Consider the following 20,965-nt stretch of genomic DNA (forward strand, 5'->3'; position numbering starts at 1 on the left):
TTCGGGCTAGGGTTACGGTTAGGGGACAGGGACGGTTTAGGGTCCAGGTGAGGTTACGACAACGGTGGAGGGGGAGCGTACCTGTGAGCGTGCGGGTTAGTGTGATCGTACGGGTTAGGATTAGGGGACGGTTGAGGGGAAGGCTTTGGGGAAGGGTTAGGGTTAGGGTTCGGGCTACGGTTAGGGTTAGGGGACGGGGACGGTTTAGGGTCCAGGTGAGGGTACGACAACGGTTTAGGAGGAGCGTACTTGTGAGTGCGCGGGTTAGTGTGAGCGTATGGGTTAGGATTAGGGGACGGGTGAGGGGAAGGCTTCGGGGAAGGGTTAGGGTTAGGGTTCGGGCTAGGGTTAGGGTTAGGGGACGGGGACGGTTTAGGGTCAAGGTGAGGGTACGACAACGGTTTAGGGGTTGCGTACGTGTGAGGGTGCGGGTTAGTGTGAGCATACGGGTTAGGATTAGGGGACGGGTGAGGGGAAGGCTTCGGGGAAGGGTTAGGGTTAGGGTTCGGGCTAGGGTTAGGGTTAGGGGACGGGGACGGTTTATGGTCCAGGTGAGGGTATGACAACGGTTTAGGGGGAGCGTACGTGTGAGGGCGCGGGTTAGTGTGAGCTTACGGGTTAGGATTAGGGGACGGGTGAGGGGAAGGCTTCGGGGAAGGGTTAGGGTTAGGGTTCGTGCTAGGGTTAGGGTTAGGGGACGGGGACGGTTTAGGGTCCAGGTGAGGGTACGACAACGGTTTAGGGGGAGCGTACGTGTGAGGGCGCGGGTTAGTGTGAGCGTACGGGTTAGGATTAGGGGAAGGGTGAGGGGAAGGCTTCGGAGAAGGGTTAGGGTTAGGGTTCGGGCTAGGGTTAGGGTTAGGGGACGGGGACGGTTTAGGGTCCAGGTGAGGGTACGACAACGGATTAGGGGGAGCGTACGTGTGAGGCCGCGGGTTAGTGTGAGTGTTCGGGTTAGGATTAGGGGACGGGTGAGGGGAAGGCTTCGGGGAAGGGTTAGGGTTAGGGTTCAGGCTAGGGTTAGGGTTAGGGGACGGGGACGGTTTAGGGTCCAGGTGAGGGTACGACAACGGTTTAGGGGGAGCGTACGTGTGAGGGCGCGGGTTAGTGTGAGCGTACGGGTTAGGATTAGGGGACGGGTGAGGGGAAGGCTTCGGGGAAGGGTTAGGGTTAGGGTTCGGTCTAGGGTTAGGGTTAGGGGCCGGGGACGGTTTAGGGTCTAGGTGAGGGTACGACAACGGTTTACGGGGAGCGTACGTGTGAGGGCGCGGGTTAGTGTGGGCGTACGGGTTAGGATTAGGGGACGGGTAAGTGGAAGGCTTTGGGGAAGGGTTAGGGTTAGGGTTCGGGCTAGGGTTAGGGTTAGGGGACGGGGACGGTTTAGGGTCCAGGTGAGGGTACGACAACGGTTTACGGGGAGCGTACGTGTGAGGGCGCGGGTTAGTGTGAGCGTACGGGTTAGGATTAGGGGACGGGTGAGGGGAAGGCTTCGTGGAAGGGTTAGGGTTAGGGTTCTGGCTAGGGTTAGGGTTAGGGGACGGGGACGGTTTAGGGTCCAGGTGAGGATACGACAACGGTTTAGGGGGAGCATACGTGTGAGGGCGCGGTTTAGTGTGAGCGTACGGGTTAGGATTAGGGGACGGTTGAGGGGAAGGCTTCGGGGAAGTGTTAGGGTTAGTGTTCGGGCTAGGGTTAGGGTTAGGGGACGGGGACGGTTTAGGGTCCAGGTGAGGGTTCGACAACGGTTTAGGGGGAGCGTACGTGTGAGGGCGCGGGTTACTGTGGGCGTACGGGTTAGGATTAGGGGACGGGTGAGGGGAAGGCTTCGGGGAAGGGTTAGGGTTAGGGTTCGGGCTAGGGTTAGGGTTAGGGGACGGGGACGGTTTAGGGTCCAGGTGAGGGTACGACAACGGTTTAGGGGGAGCGTACGTGTGAGGGCGCGGGTTAGTGTGAGCGTACGGGTTAGGATTAGGGGACGGGTGAGGGGAAGGCTTCGGGGAAGTGTTAGGGTTTGGGTTCGGGCTAGGGTTACGGTTAGGGGACAGGGACGGTTTAGGGTCCAGGTGAGGTTACGACAACGGTGGAGGGGGAGCGTACCTGTGAGCGTGCGGGTTAGTGTGATCGTACGGGTTAGGATTAGGGGACGGTTGAGGGGAAGGCTTTGGGGAAGGGTTAGGGTTAGGGTTCGGGCTACGGTTAGGGTTAGGGGACGGGGACGGTTTAGGGTCCAGGTGAGGGTACGACAACGGTTTAGGAGGAGCGTACTTGTGAGTGCGCGGGTTAGTGTGAGCGTATGGGTTAGGATTAGGGGACGGGTGAGGGGAAGGCTTCGGGGAAGGGTTAGGGTTAGGGTTCAGGCTAGGGTTAGTGTTAGGGGACGGGGACGGTTTAGGGTCAAGGTGAGGGTACGACAACGGTTTAGGGGTTGCGTACGTGTGAGGGTGCGGGTTAGTGTGAGCATACGGGTTAGGATTAGGGGACGGGTGAGGGGAAGGCTTCGGGGAAGGGTTAGGGTTAGGGTTCGGGCTAGGGTTAGGGTTAGGGGACGGGGACGGTTTATGGTCCAGGTGAGGGTATGACAACGGTTTAGGGGGAGCGTACGTGTGAGGGCGCGGGTTAGTGTGAGCTTACGGGTTAGGATTAGGGGACGGGTGAGGGGAAGGCTTCGGGGAAGGGTTAGGGTTAGGGTTCGTGCTAGGGTTAGGGTTAGGGGACGGGGACGGTTTAGGGTCCAGGTGAGGGTACGACAACGGTTTAGGGGGAGCGTACGTGTGAGGGCGCGGGTTAGTGTGAGCGTACGGGTTAGGATTAGGGGACGGGTGAGGGGAAGGCTTCGGCGAAGGGTTAGGGTTAGGATTCGGGCTAGGGTTAGGGTTAGGGGACGGGGACGGTTTAGGGTCCAGGTGAGGGTACGACAACGGTTTAGGGGGAGCGTACGTGTGAGGGCGCGGGTTAGTGTGAGCGTACGGGTTAGGATTAGGGGAAGGGTGAGGGGAAGTCTTCGGAGAAGGGTTAGGGTTAGGGTTCGGGCTAGGGTTAGGGTTAGGGGACGGGGACGGTTTAGGGTCCAGGTGAGGGTACGACAACGGATTAGGGGGAGCGTACGTGTGAGGCCGCGGGTTAGTGTGAGTGTACGGGTTAGGATTAGGGGACGGGTGAGGGGAAGGCTTCGGGGAAGGGTTAGGGTTAGGGTTCAGGCTAGGGTTAGGGTTAGGGGACGGGGACGGTTTAGGGTCCAGGTGAGGGTACGAGAACGGTTTAGGGGGAGCGTACGCGTGAGGGCGCAGGTTAGTGTGAGCGTACGGGTTAGGATTAGGGGACGGGTGAGGGGAAGGCTTCGGGGAAGGGTTAGGGTTAGGGTTCGGTCTAGGGTTAGGGTTAGGGGCCGGGGACGGTTTAGGGTCCAGGTGAGGGTACGACAACGGTTTAGGGGGAGCGTACGTGTGAGGGCGCGGGTTAGTGTGGGCGTACGGGTTAGGATTAGGGGACGGGTAAGTGGAAGGCTTCGGGGAAGGGTTAGAGTTAGGGTTCGGGCTAGGGTTAGGGTTAGGGGACGGGGACGGTTTAGGGTCCAGGTGAGGGTACGACAACGGTTTACGGGGAGCGTACGTGTGAGGGCGCGGGTTAGTGTGAGTGTACGGGTTAGGATTAGGGGACGGGTGAGGGGAAGGCTTCGTGGAAGGGTTAGGGTTAGGGTTCTGGCTAGGGTTAGGGTTAGGGGACGGGGACGGTTTAGGGTCCAGGTGAGGGTACGACAACGGTTTAGGGGGAGCATACGTGTGAGGGCGCGGTTTAGTGTGAGCGTACGGGTTAGGATTAGGGGACGGGTGAGGGGAAGGCTTCGGGGAAGTGTTAGGGTTAGGGTTCGGGCTAGGGTTAGGGTTAGGGGACGGGGACGGTTTAGGGTCCAGGTGAGGGTACGACAACGGTTTAGGGGGAGCGTACGTGTGAGGGTGTGGGTTAGTGTGAGCGTACGGGTTAGGATTAGGGGACGGGTGAGGGGAAGGCTTTGGGGAAGGGTTAGGGTTAGGGTTCGGGCTAGGGTTAGGGTTAGGGGACGGGGACGGTTTAGGGTCCAGGTGAGGGCACGACAACCGTTAAGGGAGAGCGTACGTGTGAGGGCGCTGGTTAGTGTGAGCGTACGGGTTAGGATTAGGGGACGGGTGAGGGGAAGGCTTCGGGGAAGGGTCAGGGTTAGGGTTCGGGCTAGGGTTAGGGTTAGGGGACGGGGACGGTTTAGGGTCCAGGTGAGGGTACGACAACGGTTTAGGGGGAGCGTACGTGTGAGGGCGCGGGTTAGTGTGAGCGTACGGGTTAGGATTAGGGGACGGGTGAGGGGAAGGCTTCGGGGAAGGGTTAGGGTTAGGGTTCGGGCTAGGGTTAGGGTTAGGGGACTGGGACGGTTTAGGGTCCAGGTGAGGGCACGACAACCGTTAAGGGAGAGCGTACGTGTGAGGGCGCTGGTTAGTGTGAGCGTACGGGTTAGGATTAGGGGACGGGTGAGGGGAAGGCTTCGGGGAAGTGTTAGGGTTAGGGTTCGGGCTAGGGTTAGGGTTAGGGGACGGGGACGGTTTAGGGTCCAGGTGAGGGTACGACAACCGTTTAGGGGGAGCGTACGTGTGAGGGCGCGGGTCAGTGTGGGCGTACGGTTTAGGATTAGGGGACGGGTGAGGGGAAGGCTTCGGGGAAGGGTTAGGGTTAGGGTTCAGGCTAGGGTTAGGGTTAGGGGACGGGGACGGTTTAGGGTCCAGGTGAGGGTACGACAACGGTTTAGGGGGAGCGTACGTGTGAGGGCGCGGGTTAGTGTGAGCGTACGGGTTAGGATTAGGGGACGGGTGAGGGGAAGGCTTCGGGCAAGGGTTAGGGTTAGGGTTCGGGCTAGGGTTAGGGTTAGGGGACGGGGACGGTTTAGGGTCCAGGTGAGGGTACGACAACGGTTTAGGGGGAGCGTACGTGTGAGGGGGCGGGTTAGTGTGGGCGTACGGGTTAGGATTAGGGGACGGGTGAGGGGAAGGCTTCGGGGAAGAATTAGTGTTAGGGTTCGGGCTACGGTTAGGGTTAGGGGACGGGGACGGTTTAGAATCCAGGTGAGGGTACGACAACGGTTTAGGGGGAGCGTACGTGTGAGGGCTCGGGTTAGTGTGAGCGTACGGGTTAGGATTAGGGGAAGGGTGAGGGGACGGCTTCGGGGAAGGGTTAGGGTTAGGGTTCGGGCTAGGGTTAGGGTTAGGGGATGGGGACGGTTTAGGGTCCAGGTGAGGGTACGACAACGGTTTAGGGGGAGCGTACGTGTGAGGGCGCGGGTTAGTGTGAGCGTACGGGTTAGGATTAGGGGACGGGTGAGGGGAAGGCTTCGGGGATGGGTTAGAGTTAGGGTTCTGGTTAGGGTTAGGGTTAGGGGACGGGGACGGTTTAGGGTCCAGGTGAGGGTACAACAACCGTTTAGGGGGAGCGTACGTGTGAGGGCGCGGGTTAGTGTGGGCGTACCCGTTAGGATTAGGGGACGGGTGAGGGGAAGGCTTCGGGGAAGGGTTAGGGTTAGGGTTCGGGCTAGGGTTAGGGTTAGGGGACGGGGACGGTTTAGGGTCCAGGTGAGGGCACGACAACCGTTAAGGGAGAGCGTACGTGTGAGGGCGCTGGTTAGTGTGAGCGTACGGGTTAGGATTAGGGGACGGGTGAGTGGAAGGCTTCGGAGAAGGGTTAGGGTTAGGGTTCGGGCTAGGGTTATGGTTAGGGGACGGGGACGGTTTAGGGTCCAGGTGAGGGTACGACAACCGTTTAGGGGGAGCGTACGTGTGAGGGCGCGGGTTAGTGTGGGCGTACGGTTTAGGATTAGGGGACGGGTGAGGGGAAGGCTTCGGGGAACGGTTAGGGTTAGGGTTCAGGCTAGGGTTAGGGTTAGGGGACGGGGACGGTTTAGGGTCCAGGTGAGGGTACGACAACGGTTTAGGGGGATCGTAAGTGTGAGGGCGCGGGTTAGTGTGAGCGTACGGGTTAGGAATAGGGGACGGGTGAGGGGAAGGCTTCGGGCAAGGGTTAGGGTTAGGGTTCGGGCTAGGGTTAGGGTTCGGAGACGGGGACGGTTTAGGGTCCAGGTGAGGGTACGACAACGGTTTAGGGGGAGCGTACGTGTGAGGGCGCGGGTTAGTGTGAGCGTACGGGTTAGGATTAGGGGACGGGTGAGGGGAAGGCTTCGGGGAAGGGTTAGTGTTAGGGTTCGTGCTAGGGTTAGGGTTAGGGGACGGGGACGGTTTAGGGTCCAGGTGAGGGTACGACAACGGTTTAGGGGGAGCGTACGTGTGAGGGGGCGGGCTAGTGTGAGCGTACGGGTTAGGATTAGGGGACGGGTGAGGGGAAGGCTTCGGGGAAGGGTTAGGGTTAGGGTTCGGGCTAGGGTTAGGGTTAGGTGACAGGGACTGTTTAGGGTCCAGGTGAGGGTATGACAACGGTTTAGGGGGAGTGTACGTGTGAGGGCGCGGGTTAGTGTGAGCTTACGGGTTAGGATTAGGGGACGGGTGAGGGGAAGGCTTCGGGGAAGGGTTAGGGTTAGGGTTCGGGCTAGGGTTAGGGTTAGGGGATGGGGACGGTTTAGGCTCCATGGGAGGGTACGACAACGGTTTAGGGGGAGCGTACGCGTGAGGGCGCAGGTTAGTGTGAGCGTACGGGTTAGGATTAGGGGACGGGTGAGGGGAAGGCTTCGGGGAAGGGTTAGGGTTAGGGTTCGGTCTAGGGTTAGGGTTAGGGGCCGGGGATGGTTTAGGGTCCAGGTGAGGGTACGACAACGGTTTAGGGGGAGCGTACGTGTGAGGGCGCGGGTTAGTGTGGGCGTACGGGTTAGGATTAGGGGACGGGTAAGTGGAAGGCTTCGGGGAAGGGTTAGGGTTAGGTTTCGGGCTAGGGTTAGGGTTAGGGGACGGGGACGGTTTAGGGTCCAGGTGAGGGTACGACAACGGTTTACGGGGAGCGTACGTGTGAGGGCGCGGGTTAGTGTGAGCGTACGGGTTAGGATTAGGGGACTGGTGAGGGGAAGGCTTCGTGGAAGGGTTAGGGTTAGGGTTCTGGCTAGGGTTAGGGTTAGGGGACGGGGACGGTTTAGGGTCCAGGTGAGGGTACGACAACGGTTTAGGGGGAGCATACATGTGAGGGCGCGGGTTAGTGTGAGCGTACGGGTTAGGATTAGGGGACGGGTGAGGGGAAGGCTTCGGGGAAGGGTTAGGGTTAGGGTTCGGGCTAGGGTTAGGGTTAGGGGACGGGGACGGTTTAGGGTCCAGGTGAGGGCTCGACAACCGTTAAGGGAGAGCGTAAGTGTGAGGGCGCTGGTTAGTGTGAGCGTACGGGTTAGGATTAGGGGACGGGTGAGGGGAAGGCTTCGGGGAAGGGTTAGGGTTAGGGTTCGGGCTAGGGTTAGGGTTAGGGGACGGGGACGGTTTAGGGTCCAGGTGAGGGTACGACAACCGTTTAGGGGGAGCGTACGTGTGAGGGCGCGGGTCAGTGTGGGCGTACGATTTAGGATTAGGGGACGGGTGAGGGGAAGGCTTCGGGGAAGGGTTAGGGTTAGTGTTCAGGCTAGGGTTAGGGTTAGGGGACGGGGACGGTTTAGGGTCCAGGTGAGGGTACGACAACGGTTTAGGGGGAGCGTACGTGTGAGGGCGCGGGTTAGTGTGAGCGTACGGGTTAGGATTAGGGGACGGGTGAGGGGAAGGCTTCGGGCAAGGGTTAGGGTTAGGGTTCGGGCTAGGGTTAGGGTTAGGGGACGGGGACGGTTTAGGGTCCAGGTGAGGGTACGACAACGGTTTAGGGGGAGCGTACGTGTGAGGGGGCGGGTAAGTTTGGGCGTACGGGTTAGGATAAGGGGACGGGTGAGGGGAAGGCTTCGGGGAAGGATTAGGGTTAGGGTTCGGGCTACGGTTAGGGTTAGGGGACGGCGACGGTTTAGGGTCCAGGTGAGGGTACGACAACGGTTTAGGGGGATCGTACGTGTGAAGGCGCGGGTTAGTGTGAGCGTACGGGTTAGGATTAGGGGACGGGTGAGGGGAAGGCTTCGGCGAAGGGTTAGGGTTAGGGTTCGGGCTAGGGTTAGGGTTAGGGGACGGGGACGGTTTAGGGTCCAGGTGAGGGTACGACAACGGTTTAGGGGGAGCGTACGTGTGAGGGCGCGGGTTACTGTGGGCGTACGGGTTAGGATTAGGGGACGGGTGAGGGGAAGGCTTCGGGGAAGGGTTAGGGTTAGGGTTCGGGCTAGGGTTAGGGTTAGGGGATGGGGACGGTTTAGGGTCCAGGTGAGGGTACGACAACGGTTTAGGGGGAGCGTACGTGTGAGGGCGCGGGTTAGTGTGAGCGTACAGGTTAGGATTAGGGGACGGGTGAGGGGAAGGCTTCGGGGAAGTGTTAGGGTTAGGGTTCAGGCTAGGGTTAGGGGACGGGGACGGGGACGGTTTAGGGTCCAGGTGAGGGTACGACAACGGTTTAGGGGAGCGTACGTGTGAGGGCGCGGGTTAGTGTGGGCGTAAGGGTTAGGATTAGGGGACGGGTGAGGGGAAGGCTTCGGGGAAGGGTTAGGGTTAGGGTTCGGGCTAGGGTTAGGGTTAGGGGACGGGGACGGTTTAGGGTCCAGGTGAGGGTATGACAACGTTTTAGGGGGATCGTACGTGTTAGGGCGCGGGTTAGTGTGAGCGTACGGGTTAGGATTGGGGACGGGCGAGGGGAAGGCTTCGGGGAAGGGTTAGGGTTAGGGTTCGGGCTACGGTTAGGGTTAGGGGACGGGGACGGTTCAGGGTCCAGGTGAGGGTACGACAACGGTTTAGGGGGAGCGTACGCGTGAGGGCGCTGGTTAGTGTGGGCGTAAGGGTTAGGATTAGGGAACGGGTGAGGGGAAGGCTTCGGGGAAGGGTTAGGGTTAGGGTTCGGGCTAGGGTTAGGGTTAGGGGACGGGGATGGTTTAGGGTCCAGGAGAGGGTACGACAACGGTTTAGGGGGAGCGTACGTGTGAGGGCGTGGGTTAGTGTGGGCGTAAGGGTTAGGATTAGGGGACGGGTGTGGGGAAGGCTTCGGGGAAGGGTTAGGGTTAGGGTTCGGGCTAGGGTTAGGGTTAGGGGACGGGGCCGGTTTAGGGTCCAGGTGAGGGTACGACAACGGTTTAGGGGGAGCGTACGCGTGAGTGCGCGGGTTAGTGTGAGCGTACAGGTTAGGATTAGGGGATGGGTGAGGGGAAGGCTTCGGCGAAGGGTTAGGGTTAGGGTTCGGGCTAGGGTTAGGGTTAGGGGACGGTGACGGTTTAGGGTCCAGGTGAGGGTACGACAACGGTTTAGGGGGAGCGTACGTGTGAGGGCGCGGGTTAGTGTTGGCGTAAGGGTTAGGATTAGGGGACGGGTGAGGGGAAGGCTTCGGGGAAGGGTTAGGGTTAGGGTTCGGGCTAGGGTTAGGGTTAGGGGACGGGGACGGTTTAGGGTCCAGGTGAGGGTACGACAACGGTTTAGGGGGAGCGTACGTGTGAGGGCGCGGGTTAGTGTGAGCGTACGGGTTAGGATTAGGGGACGGGTGACGGGAAGGCTTCGGGGAAGGGTTAGGGTTTGGGTTCGGGCTAGGGTTACGGTTAGGGGACAGGGACGGTTTAGGGTCCAGGTGAGGTTACGACAACGGTGGAGGGGGAGCGTACCTGTGAGCGTGCGGGTTAGTGTGATCGTACGGGTTAGGATTAGGGGACGGTTGAGGGGAAGGCTTTGGGGAAGGGTTAGGGTTAGGGTTCGGGCTACGGTTAGGGTTAGGGGACGGGGACGGTTTAGGGTCCAGGTGAGGGTACGACAACGGTTTAGGAGGAGCGTACTTGTGAGTGCGCGGGTTAGTGTGAGCGTATGGGTTAGGATTAGGGGACGGGTGAGGGGAAGGCTTCGGGGAAGGGTTAGGGTTAGGGTTCGGGCTAGGGTTAGGGTTAGGGGACGGGGACGGTTTAGGGTCAAGGTGAGGGTACGACAACGGTTTAGGGGTTGCGTACGTGTGAGGGTGCGGGTTAGTGTGAGCATACGGGTTAGGATTAGGGGACGGGTGAGGGGAAGGCTTCGGGGAAGGGTTAGGGTTAGGGTTCGGGCTAGGGTTAGGGTTAGGGGACGGGGACGGTTTATGGTCCAGGTGAGGGTATGACAACGGTTTAGGGGGAGCGTACGTGTGAGGGCGAGGGTTAGTGTGAGCTTACGGGTTAGGATTAGGGGACGGGTGAGGGGAAGGCTTCGGGGAAGGGTTAGGGTTAGGGTTCGTGCTAGGGTTAGGGTTAGGGGATGGGGACGGTTTAGGGTCCAGGTGAGGGTACGACAACGGTTTAGGGGGAGCGTACGTGTGAGGGCGCGGGTTAGTGTGAGCGTACGGGTTAGGATTAGGGGAAGGGTGAGGGGAAGGCTTCGGAGAAGGGTTAGGGTTAGGGTTCGGGCTAGGGTTAGGGTTAGGGGACGGGGACGGTTTAGGGTCCAGGTGAGGGTACGACAACGGATTAGGGGGAGCGTACGTGTGAGGCCGCGGGTTAGTGTGAGTGTTCGGGTTAGGATTAGGGGACGGGTGAGGGGAAGGCTTCGGGGAAGGGTTAGGGTTAGGGTTCAGGCTAGGGTTAGGGTTAGGGGACGGGGACGGTTTAGGTTCCAGGTGAGGGTACGACAACGGTTTAGGGGGAGCGTACGTGTGAGGGCGCGGGTTAGTGTGAGCGTACGGGTTAGGATTAGGGGACGGGTGAGGGGAAGGCTTCGGGGAAGGGTTAGGGTTAGGGTTCGGGCTAGGGTTAGGGTTAGGGGACGGGGACGGTTTAGGGTCCAGGTGAGGGTACGACAACGGTTTAGGGGGAGCGTACGTGTGAGGTCGCGGGTTAGTGTGGGCGTACGGGTTAGGATTAGGGGACGGGTGAGGGGAAGGCTTCGGGGAAGGTTTAGGGTTAGGGTTCGGGCTAGGGTTAGGGTTAGGGGACGGGGACGGTTTAGGGTCCAGGTGAGGGTACGACAACGGTTTAGGGGGAGCGTACGTGTGAGGGCGCGGGTTAGTGTGAGCGTACGGGTTAGGATTAGGGGACGGGTGAGGGGAAGGCTTCGGGGAAGGGTTAGGGTTAGGGTTCGGGCTAGGGTTAGGGTTAGGGGATGGGCACGGTTTAGGGTCCAGGTGAGGGTACGACAACGGTTTAGGGGGAGCGTACGTGTGAGGGCGCGGGTTAGTGTGAGCGTACGGGTTAGGATTAGGGGACGGGTGAGGGGAAGGCTTCGGGGATGGGTTAGAGTTAGGGTTCTGGCTAGGGTTAGGGTTAGGGGACGGGGACGGTTTAGGGTCCAGGTGAGGGTACGACAACCGTTTAGGGGGAGCGTACGTGTGAGGGCGCGGGTTAGTGTGAGCGTACGGGTTAGGATTAGGGGACGGGTGAGGGGAAGGCTTCGGGGAAGGGTTAGGGTTAGGGTTCGGGCTAGGGTTAGGGTTAGGGGACGGGGACGGTTTAGGCTCCAGGTGAAAGTACCACAACGGTTTAGGGGGAGCGTACGTGTGAGGGCACGGGTTAGTGTGAGCGTACGGGTTAGGATTAGGGGACGGGTGAGGGGAAGGCTTCGGGGAAGGGTTAGGGTTAGGGTTCGGGCTAGGGTTAGGGTTAGGTGACAGGGACTGTTTAGGGTCCAGGTGAGGGTATGACAACGGTTTAGGGGGAGTGTACGTGTGAGGGCGCGGGTTAGTGTGAGCTTACGGGTTAGGATTAGGGGACGGGTGAGGGGAAGGCTTCGGAGAAGGGTTAGGGTTAGGGTTCGGGCTAGGGTTAGGGTTAGGGGACGGGGACGGTTTAGGGTCCAGGTGAGGGTACGACAACGGTTTAGGGGGAGCGTACGCGTGAGGGCGCAGGTTAGTGTGAGCGTACGGGTTAGGATTAGGGGACGGGTGAGGGGAAGGCTTCGGGGAAGGGTTAGAGTTAGGGTTCGGGCTAGGGTTAGGGTTAGGGGACGGGGATGGTTTAGGCTCCATGGGAGGGTACGACAACGGTTTAGGGGGAGTGTACGCGTGAGGGCGCAGGTTAGTGTGAGCGTACGGGTTAGGATTAGGGGACGGGTGAGGGGAAGGCTTCGGGGAAGGGTTAGGGTTAGGGTTCGGTCTAGGGTTAGGGTTAGGGGCCGGGGACGGTTTAGGGTCCAGGTGAGGGTACGACAACGGTTTACGGGGAGCGTACGTGTGAGGGCGCGGGTTAGTGTGGGCGTACGGGTTAGGATTAGGGGACGGGTAAGTGGAAGGCTTTGGGGAAGGGTTAGGGTTAGGGTTCGGGCTAGGGTTAGGGTTAGGGGACGGGGACGGTTTAGGGTCCAGGTGAGGGTACGACAACGGTTTACGGGGAGCGTACGTGTGAGGGCGCGGGTTAGTGTGAGCGTACGGGTTAGGATTAGGGGACGGGTGAGGGGAAGGCTTCGTGGAAGGGTTAGGGTTAGGGTTCTGGCTAGGGTTAGGGTTAGGGGACGGGGACGGTTTAGGGTCCAGGTGAGGATATGACAACGGTTTAGGGGGAGCATACGTGTGAGGGCGCGGTTTAGTGTGAGCGTACGGGTTAGGATTAGGGGACGGTTGAGGGGAAGGCTTCGGGGAAGTGTTAGGGTTAGGGTTCGGGCTAGGGTTAGGGTTAGGGGACGGGGACGGTTTAGGGTCCAGGTGAGGGTTCGACAACGGTTTAGGGGGAGCGTACGTGTGAGGGCGCGGGTTACTGTGGGCGTACGGGTTAGGATTAGGGGACGGGTGAGGGGAAGGCTTCGGCGAAGGGTTAGGGTTAGGGTTCGGGCTAGGGTTAGGGTTAGGGGACGGGGACGGTTTAGGGTCCAGGTGAGGGTACGACAACGGTTTAGGGGGAGCGTACGTGTGAGGGCGCGGGTTAGTGTGAGCGTACAGGTTAGGATTAGGGGACGGGTGAGGGGAAGGCTTCGGGGAAGGGTTAGGGTTAGGGTTCGGGCTAGGGTTAGGGTTAGGGGACGGGGACGGTTTAGGGTCCAGGTGAGGGTACGACAACGGTTTAGGGGGAGCGTACGTGTGAGGGCGCGGGTTAGTGTGAGCGTACGGGTTAGGATTAGGGGACGGGTGAGGGGAAGGCTTCGGGGAAGGGTTAGGGTTAGGGTTCGGGCTAGGGTTAGGGTTAGGGGACGGGGATGGTTTAGGGTCCAGGTGAGGGTACGACAACGGTTTAGGGGAGCGTACGTGTGAGGGCGCGGGTTAGTGTGGGCGCAAGGGTTAGGATTAGGGGACGGGTGAGGGGAAGGCTTCGGGGAAGGGTTAGGGTTAGGGTTCGGGCTAGGGTTAGGGTTAGGGGACGGGGACAGTTTAGGGTCCAGGTGAGGGTACGACAACGTTTTAGGGGGATCGTACGTGTTAGGGCGCGGGTTAGTGTGAGCGTACGGGTTAGGATTGGGGACGGGCGAGGGGAAGGCTTCGGGGAAGGGTTAGGGTTAGGGTTCGGGCTACGGTTAGGGTTAGGGGACGGGGACGGTTCAGGGTCCAGGTGAGGGTACGACAACGGTTTAGGGGGAGCGTACGCGTGAGGGCGCTGGTTAGTGTGGGCGTAAGGGTTAGGATTAGGGAACGGGTGAGGGGAAGGCTTCGGGGAAGGGTTAGGGTTAGGGTTCGGGCTAGGGTTAGGGTTAGGGGACGGGGATGGTTTAGGGTCCAGGAGAGGGTACGACAACGGTTTAGGGGGAGCGTACGTGTGAGGGCGTGGGTTAGTGTGGGCGTAAGGGTTAGGATTAGGGGACGGGTGAGGGGAAGGCTTCGGGGAAGGGTTAGGGTTAGGGTTCGGGCTAGGGTTAGGGTTAGGGGATGGGGCCGGTTTATGGTCCAGGTGAGGGTACGACAACGGTTTAGGGGGAGCGTATGCGTGAGGGCGCGGGTTAGTGTGAGCGTACAGGTTAGGATTAGGGGACGGGTGAGGGGAAGGCTTCGGGGAAGGGTTAGGGTTAGGGTTCGGGCTAGGGTTAGGGTTAGGGGACGGTGACGGTTTAGGGTCCAGGTGAGGGTACGCCAACGGTTTAGGGGGAGCGTACGTGTGAGGGCGCGGGTTAGTGTTGGCGTAAGGGTTAGGATTAGGGGACGGGTGAGGGGAAGGCTTCGGGGAAGGGTTAGGGTTAGGGTTCGGGCTAGGGTTAGGGTTAGGGGACGGGGACGGTTTAGGGTCCAGGTGAGGGTACGACAACGGTTTAGGGGGAGCATACGTGTGAGGGCGCGGGTTAGTGTGAGCGTACGGGTTAGGATTAGGGGACGGGTGAGGGGAAGGCTTCGGGGAAGGGTTAGGGTTTGGGTTCGGGCTAGGGTTACGGTTAGGGGACAGGGACGGTTTAGGGTCCAGGTGAGGTTACGACAACGGTGGAGGGGGAGCGTACCTGTGAGCGTGCGGGTTAGTGTGATCGTACGGGTTAGGATTAGGGGACGGTTGAGGGGAAGGCTTTGGGGAAGGGTTAGGGTTAGGGTTCGGGCTACGGTTAGGGTTAGGGGATGGGGACGGTTTAGGGTCCAGGTGAGGGTACGACAACGGTTTAGGAGGAGCGTACTTGTGAGTGCGCGGGTTAGTGTGAGCGTATGGGTTAGGATTAGGGGACGGGTGAGGGGAAGGCTTCGGGGAAGGGTTAGGGTTAGGGTTCGGGCTAGGGTTAGGGTTAGGGGACGGGGACGGTTTAGGGTCAAGGTGAGGGTACGACAACGGTTTAGGGGTTGCGTACGTGTGAGGGTGCGGGTTAGTGTGAGCATACGGGTTAGGATTAGGGGACGGGTGAGGGGAAGGCTTCGGGGAAGGGTTAGGGTTAGGGTTCGGGCTAGGGTTAGGGTTAGGGGACGGGGACGGTTTATGGTCCAGGTGAGGGTATGACAACGGTTTAGGGGGAGCGTACGTGTGAGGGCGCGGGTTAGTGTGAGCTTACGGGTTAGGATTAGGGGACGGGTGAGGGGAAGGCTTCGGGGAAGGGTTAGGGTTAGGGTTCGTGCTAGGGTTAGGGTTAGGGGACGGGGACGGTTTAGGGTCCAGGTGAGGGTACGACAACGGTTTAGGGGGAGCGTACGTGTGAGGGCGCGGGTTAGTGTGAGCGTACGGGTTAGGATTAGGGGACGGGTGAGGGGAAGGCTTCGGCGAAGGGTTAGGGTTAGGATTCGGGCTAGGGTTAGGGTTAGGGGACGGGGACGGTTTAGGGTCCAGGTGAGGGTACGACAACGGTTTAGGGGGAGCGTACGTGTGAGGGCGCGGGTTAGTGTGAGCGTACGGGTTAGGATTAGGGGAAGGGTGAGGGGAAGTCTTCGGAGAAGGGTTAGGGTTAGGGTTCGGGCTAGGGTTAGGGTTAGGGGACGGGGACGGTTTAGGGTCCAGGTGAGGGTACGACAACGGTTTAGGGGGAGCGTACGTGTGAGGGCGTGGGTTAGTGTGAGCGTACGGGTTAGGATTAGGGGACGGGTGAGGGGAAGGCTTTGGGGAAGGGTTAGGGTTAGGGTTCGGGCTAGGGTTAGGGTTAGGGGACGGGGACGGTTTAGGGTCCAGGTGAGGGCACGACAACCGTTAAGGGAGAGCGTACGTGTGAGGGCGCTGGTTAGTGTGAGCGTACGGGTTAGGATTAGGGGACGGGTGAGGGGAAGGCTTCGGGGAAGGGTCAGGGTTAGGGTTCGGGCTAGGGTTAGGGTTAGGGGACGGGGACGGTTTAGGGTCCAGGTGAGGGTACGACAACGGTTTACGGGGAGCGTACGTGTGAGGGCGCGGGTTAGTGTGAGCGTACGGGTTAGGATTAGGGGACGGGTGAGGGGAAGGCTTCGTGGAAGGGTTAGGGTTAGGGTTCTGGCTAGGGTTAGGGTTAGGGGACGGGGACGGTTTAGGGTCCAGGTGAGGGTACGACAACGGTTTAGGGGGAGCATACGTGTGAGGGCGCGGTTTAGTTTGAGCGTACGGGTTAGGATTAGGGGACGGGTGAGGGGAAGGCTTCGGGGAAGTGTTAGGGTTAGGGTTCGGGCTAGGGTTAGGGTTAGGGGACGGGGACGGTTTAGGGTCCAGGTGAGGGTACGACAACGGTTTAGGGGGAGCGTACGTGTGAGGGCGCGGGTTAGTGTGAGCGTACGGGTTAGGATTAGGGGACGGGTGAGGGGAAGGCTTCGGGGAAGGGTTAGGGTTAGGGTTCGGGCTAGGGTTAGGGTTAGGGGACTGGGACGGTTTAGGGTCCAGGTGAGGGCACGACAACCGTTAAGGGAGAGCGTACGTGTGAGGGCGCTGGTTAGTGTGAGCGTACGGGTTAGGATTAGGGGACGGGTGAGGGGAAGGCTTCGGGGAAGTGTTAGGGTTAGGGTTCGGGCTAGGGTTAGGGTTAGGGGACGGGGACGGTTTAGGGTCCAGGTGAGGGTACGACAACCATTTAGGGGGAGCGTACGTGTGAGGGCGCGGGTCAGTGTGGGCGTACGGTTTAGGATTAGGGGACGGGTGAGGGGAAGGCTTCGGGGAAGGGTTAGGGTTAGGGTTCAGGCTAGGGTTAGGGTTAGGGGACGGGGACGGTTTAGGGTCCAGGTGAGGGTACGACAACGGTTTAGGGGGAGCGTACGTGTGAGGGCGCGGGTTAGTGTGAGCGTACGGGTTAGGATTAGGGGACGGGTGAGGGGAAGGCTTCGGGCAAGGGTTAGGGTTAGGGTTCGGGCTAGGGTTAGGGTTAGGGGACGGGGACGGTTTAGGGTCCAGGTGAGGGTACGACAACGGTTTAGGGGGAGCGTACGTGTGAGGGGGCGGGTTAGTGTGGGCGTACGGGTTAGGATTAGGGGACGGGTGAGGGGAAGGCTTCGGGGAAGAATTAGTGTTAGGGTTCGGGCTACGGTTAGGGTTAGGGGACGGCGACGGTTTAGGGTCCAGGTGAGGGTACGACAACGGTTTAGGGGGATCGTACGTGTGAGGGCGCGGGTTAGTGTGAGCGTACGGGTTAGGATTAGGGGACGGGTGAGGGGAAGGCTTCGGCGAAGGGTTAGGGTTAGGGTTCGGGCTAGGGTTAGGGTTAGGGGACGGGGACGGTTTAGGGTCCAGGTGAGGGTACGACAACGGTTTAGGGGGAGCATACGTGTGAGGGCGCGGGTTAGTGTGAGCGTACGGGTTAGGATTAGGGGACGGGTGAGGGGAAGGCTTCGGGGAAGGGTTAGGGTTAGGGTTCGGGCTAGGGTTAGGGTTAGGGGACGGGGACGGTTTAGGGTCCAGGTGAGGGTACGACAACGGTTTAGGGGGAGCGTACGTGTGAGGGCGCGGGTTAGTGTGGGCGTACGGGTTAGGATTAGGGGACGGGTGAGTGGAAGGCTTCGGGGAAGTGTTAGGGTTAGGGTTCGGGCTAGGGTTAGGGTTAGGGGACGGGGACGGTTTAGGGTCCAGGTGAGGGTACGACAACGGTTTACGGGGAGCGTACGTGTGAGGGCGCGGGTTAGTGTGAGCGTACGGGTTAGGATTAGGGGACGGGTGAGGGGAAGGCTTCGTGGAAGGGTTAGGGTTAGGGTTCTGGCTAGGGTTAGGGTTAGGGGACGGGGACGGTTTAGGGTCCAGGTGAGGGTACGACAACGGTTTAGGGGAGCGTACGTGTGAGGGCGCGGTTTAGTGTGAGCGTACGGGTTAGGATTAGGGGACGGGTGAGGGGAAGGCTTCGGGGAAGTGTTAGGGTTAGGGTTCGGGCTAGGGTTAGGGTTAGGGGACGGGGACGGTTTAGGGTCCAGGTGAGGGTACGACAACGGTTTAGGGGGAGCGTACGTGTGAGGGCGCGGGTTAGTGTGAGCGTACGGGTTAGGATTAGGGGACGGGTGAGGGGAAGGCTTCGGGGAAGTGTTAGGGTTAGGGTTCGGGCTAGGGTTAGGGTTAGGGGACGGGGACGGTTTAGGGTCCAGGTGAGGGCACGACAACCGTTAAGGGAGAGCGTAAGTGTGAGGGCGCTGGTTAGTGTGAGCGTACGGGTTAGGATTAGGGGACGGGTGAGGGGAAGGCTTCGGGGAAGGGTTAGGGTTAGGGTTCGGGCTAGGGTTAGGGTTAGGGGACGGGGACGGTTTAGGGTCCAGGTGAGGGTACGACAACCGTTTAGGGGGAGCGTACGTGTGAGGGCGCGGGTCAGTGTGGGCGTACGATTTAGGATTAGGGGACGGGTGAGGGGAAGGCTTCGGGGAAGGGTTAGGGTTAGTGTTCAGGCTAGGGTCAGGGTTAGGGGACGGGGACGGTTTAGGGTCCAGGTGAGGGTACGACAACGGTTTAGGGGGAGCGTACGTGTGAGGGCGCGGGTTAGTGTGAGCGTACGGGTTAGGATTAGGGGACGGGTGAGGGGAAGGCTTCGGGCAAGGGTTAGGGTTAGGGTTCGGGCTAGGGTTAGGGTTAGGGGACGGGGACGGTTTAGGGTCCAGGTGAGGGTACGACAACGGTTTAGGGGGAGCGTACGTGTGAGGGGGCGGGTAAGTGTGGGCGTACGGGGTAGGATTAGGGGACGGGTGAGGGGAAGGCTTCGGGGAAGGATTAGGGTTAGGGTTCGGGCTACGGTTAGGGTTAGGGGACGGCGACGGTTTAGGGTCCAGGTGAGGGTACGACAACGGTTTAGGGGGATCGTACGTGTGAGGGCGCGGGTTAGTGTGAGCGTACGGGTTAGGATTAGGCGACGGGTGAGGGGAAGGCTTCGGCGAAGGGTTAGGGTTAGGGTTCGGGCTAGGGTTAGGGTTAGGGGACGGGGATGGTTTAGGGTCCAGGAGAGGGTACGACAACGGTTTAGGGGGAGCGTACGTGTGAGGGCGTGGGTTAGTGTGGGCGTAAGGGTTAGGATTAGGGGACGGGTGAGGGGAAGGCTTCGGGGTAGGGTTAGGGTTAGGGTTCGGGCTAGGGTTAGGGTTAGGGGACGGGGCCGGTTTAGGGTCCAGGTGAGGGTACGACAACGGTTTAGGGGGAGCGTACGCGTGAGGGCGCGGGTTAGTGTGAGCGTACAGGTTAGGATTAGGGGACGGGTGAGGGGAAGGCTTCGGGGAAGGGTTAGGGTTAGGGTTCGGGCTAGGGTTAGGGTTAGGGGACGGTGACGGTTTAGGGTCCAGGTGAGGGTACGACAACGGTTTAGGGGGAGCGTACGTGTGAGGGCGCGGGTTAGTGTTGGCGTAATGGTTAGGATTAGGGGACGGGTGAGGGGAAGGCTTCGGGGAAGGGTTAGGGTTAGGGTTCGGGCTAGGGTTAGGGTTAGGGGACGGGGACGGTTTAGGGTCCAGGTGAGGGTACGACAACGGTTTAGGGGGAGCGTACGTGTGAGGGCGCGGGTTAGTGTGAGCGTACGGGTTAGGATTAGGGGACGGGTGAGGGGAAGGCTTCGGGGAAGGGTTAGGGTTTGGGTTCGGGCTAGGGTTACGGTTAGGGGACAGGGACGGTTTAGGGTCCAGGTGAGGTTACGACAACGGTGGAGGGGGAGCGTACCTGTGAGCGTGCGGGTTAGTGTGATCGTACGGGTTAGGATTAGGGGACGGTTGAGGGGAAGGCCTTGGGGAAGGGTTAGGGTTAGGGTTGGGGCTACGGTTAGGGTTAGGGGACGGGGACGGTTTAGGGTCCAGGTGAGGGTACGACAACGGTTTAGGAGGAGCGTACTTGTGAGTGCGCGGGTTAGTGTGAGCGTATGTGTTAGGATTAGGGGACGGGTGAGGGGAAGGCTTCGGGGAAGGGTTAGGGTTAGGGTTCGGGCTAGGGTTAGGGTTAGGTGACGGGGACGGTTTAGGGTCAAGGGGAGGGTACGACAACGGTTTAGGGGTTGCGTACGTGTGAGGGTGCGGGTTAGTGTGAGCATACGGGTTAGGATTAGGGGACGGGTGAGGGGAAGGCTTCGGGGAAGGGTTAGGGTTAGGGTTCGGGCTAGGGTTAGGGTTAGGGGACGGGGACGGTTTATGGTCCAGGTGAGGGTATGACAACGGTTTAGGGGGAGCGTACGTGTGAGGGCGCGGGTTAGTGTGAGCTTACGGGTTAGGATTAGGGGACGGGTGAGGGGAAGGCTTCGGGGAAGGGTTAGGGTTAGGGTTCGTGCTAGGGTTAGGGTTAGGGGACGGGGACGGTTTAGGGTCCAGGTGAGGGTACGACAACGGTTTAGGGGGAGCGTACGTGTGAGGGCGCGGGTTAGTGTGAGCGTACGGGTTAGGATTAGGGGACGGGTGAGGGAAAGGCTTCGGCGAAGGGTTAGGGTTAGGGTTCGGGCTAGGGTTAGGGTTAGGGGACGGGGACGGTTTAGGGTCCAGGTGAGGGTACGACAACGGTTTAGGGGGAGCGTACGTGTGAGGGCGCGGGTTAGTGTGAGCGTACGGGTTAGGATTAGGGGAAGGGTGAGGGGAAGGCTTCGGAGAAGGGTTAGGGTTAGGGTTCTGGCTAGGTTTAGGGTTAGGGGACGGGGACGGTTTAGGGTCCAGGTGAGGGTACGACAACGGATTAGGGGGAGCGTACGTGTGAGGCCGCGGGTTAGTGTGAGTGTACGGGTTAGGATTAGGGGACGGGTGAGGGGAAGGCTTTGGGGAAGGGTTAGGGTTAGGGTTCGGGCTACAGTTAGGGTTAGGGGACGGGGACGGTTTAGGGTCCAGGTGAGGGTACGACAACGGTTTAGGAGGAGCGTACTTGTGAGTGCGCGGGTTAGTGTGAGCGTATGGGTTAGGATTAGGGGACGGGTGAGGGGAAGGCTTCGGGGAAGGGTTAGGGTTAGGGTTCGGGCTAGGGTTAGGGTTAGGGGACGGGGACGGTTTAGGGTCAAGGTGAGGGTACGACAACGGTTTAGGGGTTGCGTACGTGTGAGGGTGCGGGTTAGTGTGAGCATACGGGTTAGGATTAGGGGACGGGTGAGGGGAAGGCTTCGGGGAAGGGTTAGGGTTAGGGTTCGGGCTAGGGTTAGGGTTAGGGGACGGGGACGGTTTATGGTACAGGTGAGGGTATGACAACGGTTTAGGGGGAGCGTACGTGTGAGGGCGCGGGTTAGTGTGAGCTTACGGGTTAGGATTAGGGGACGGGTGAGGG

Source organism: Leucopleurus acutus (assembly GCF_964270905.1).
Source record: "Leucopleurus acutus genome assembly, chromosome: 12".
Taxonomy (NCBI): domain Eukaryota; kingdom Metazoa; phylum Chordata; class Mammalia; order Artiodactyla; family Delphinidae; genus Leucopleurus; species Leucopleurus acutus.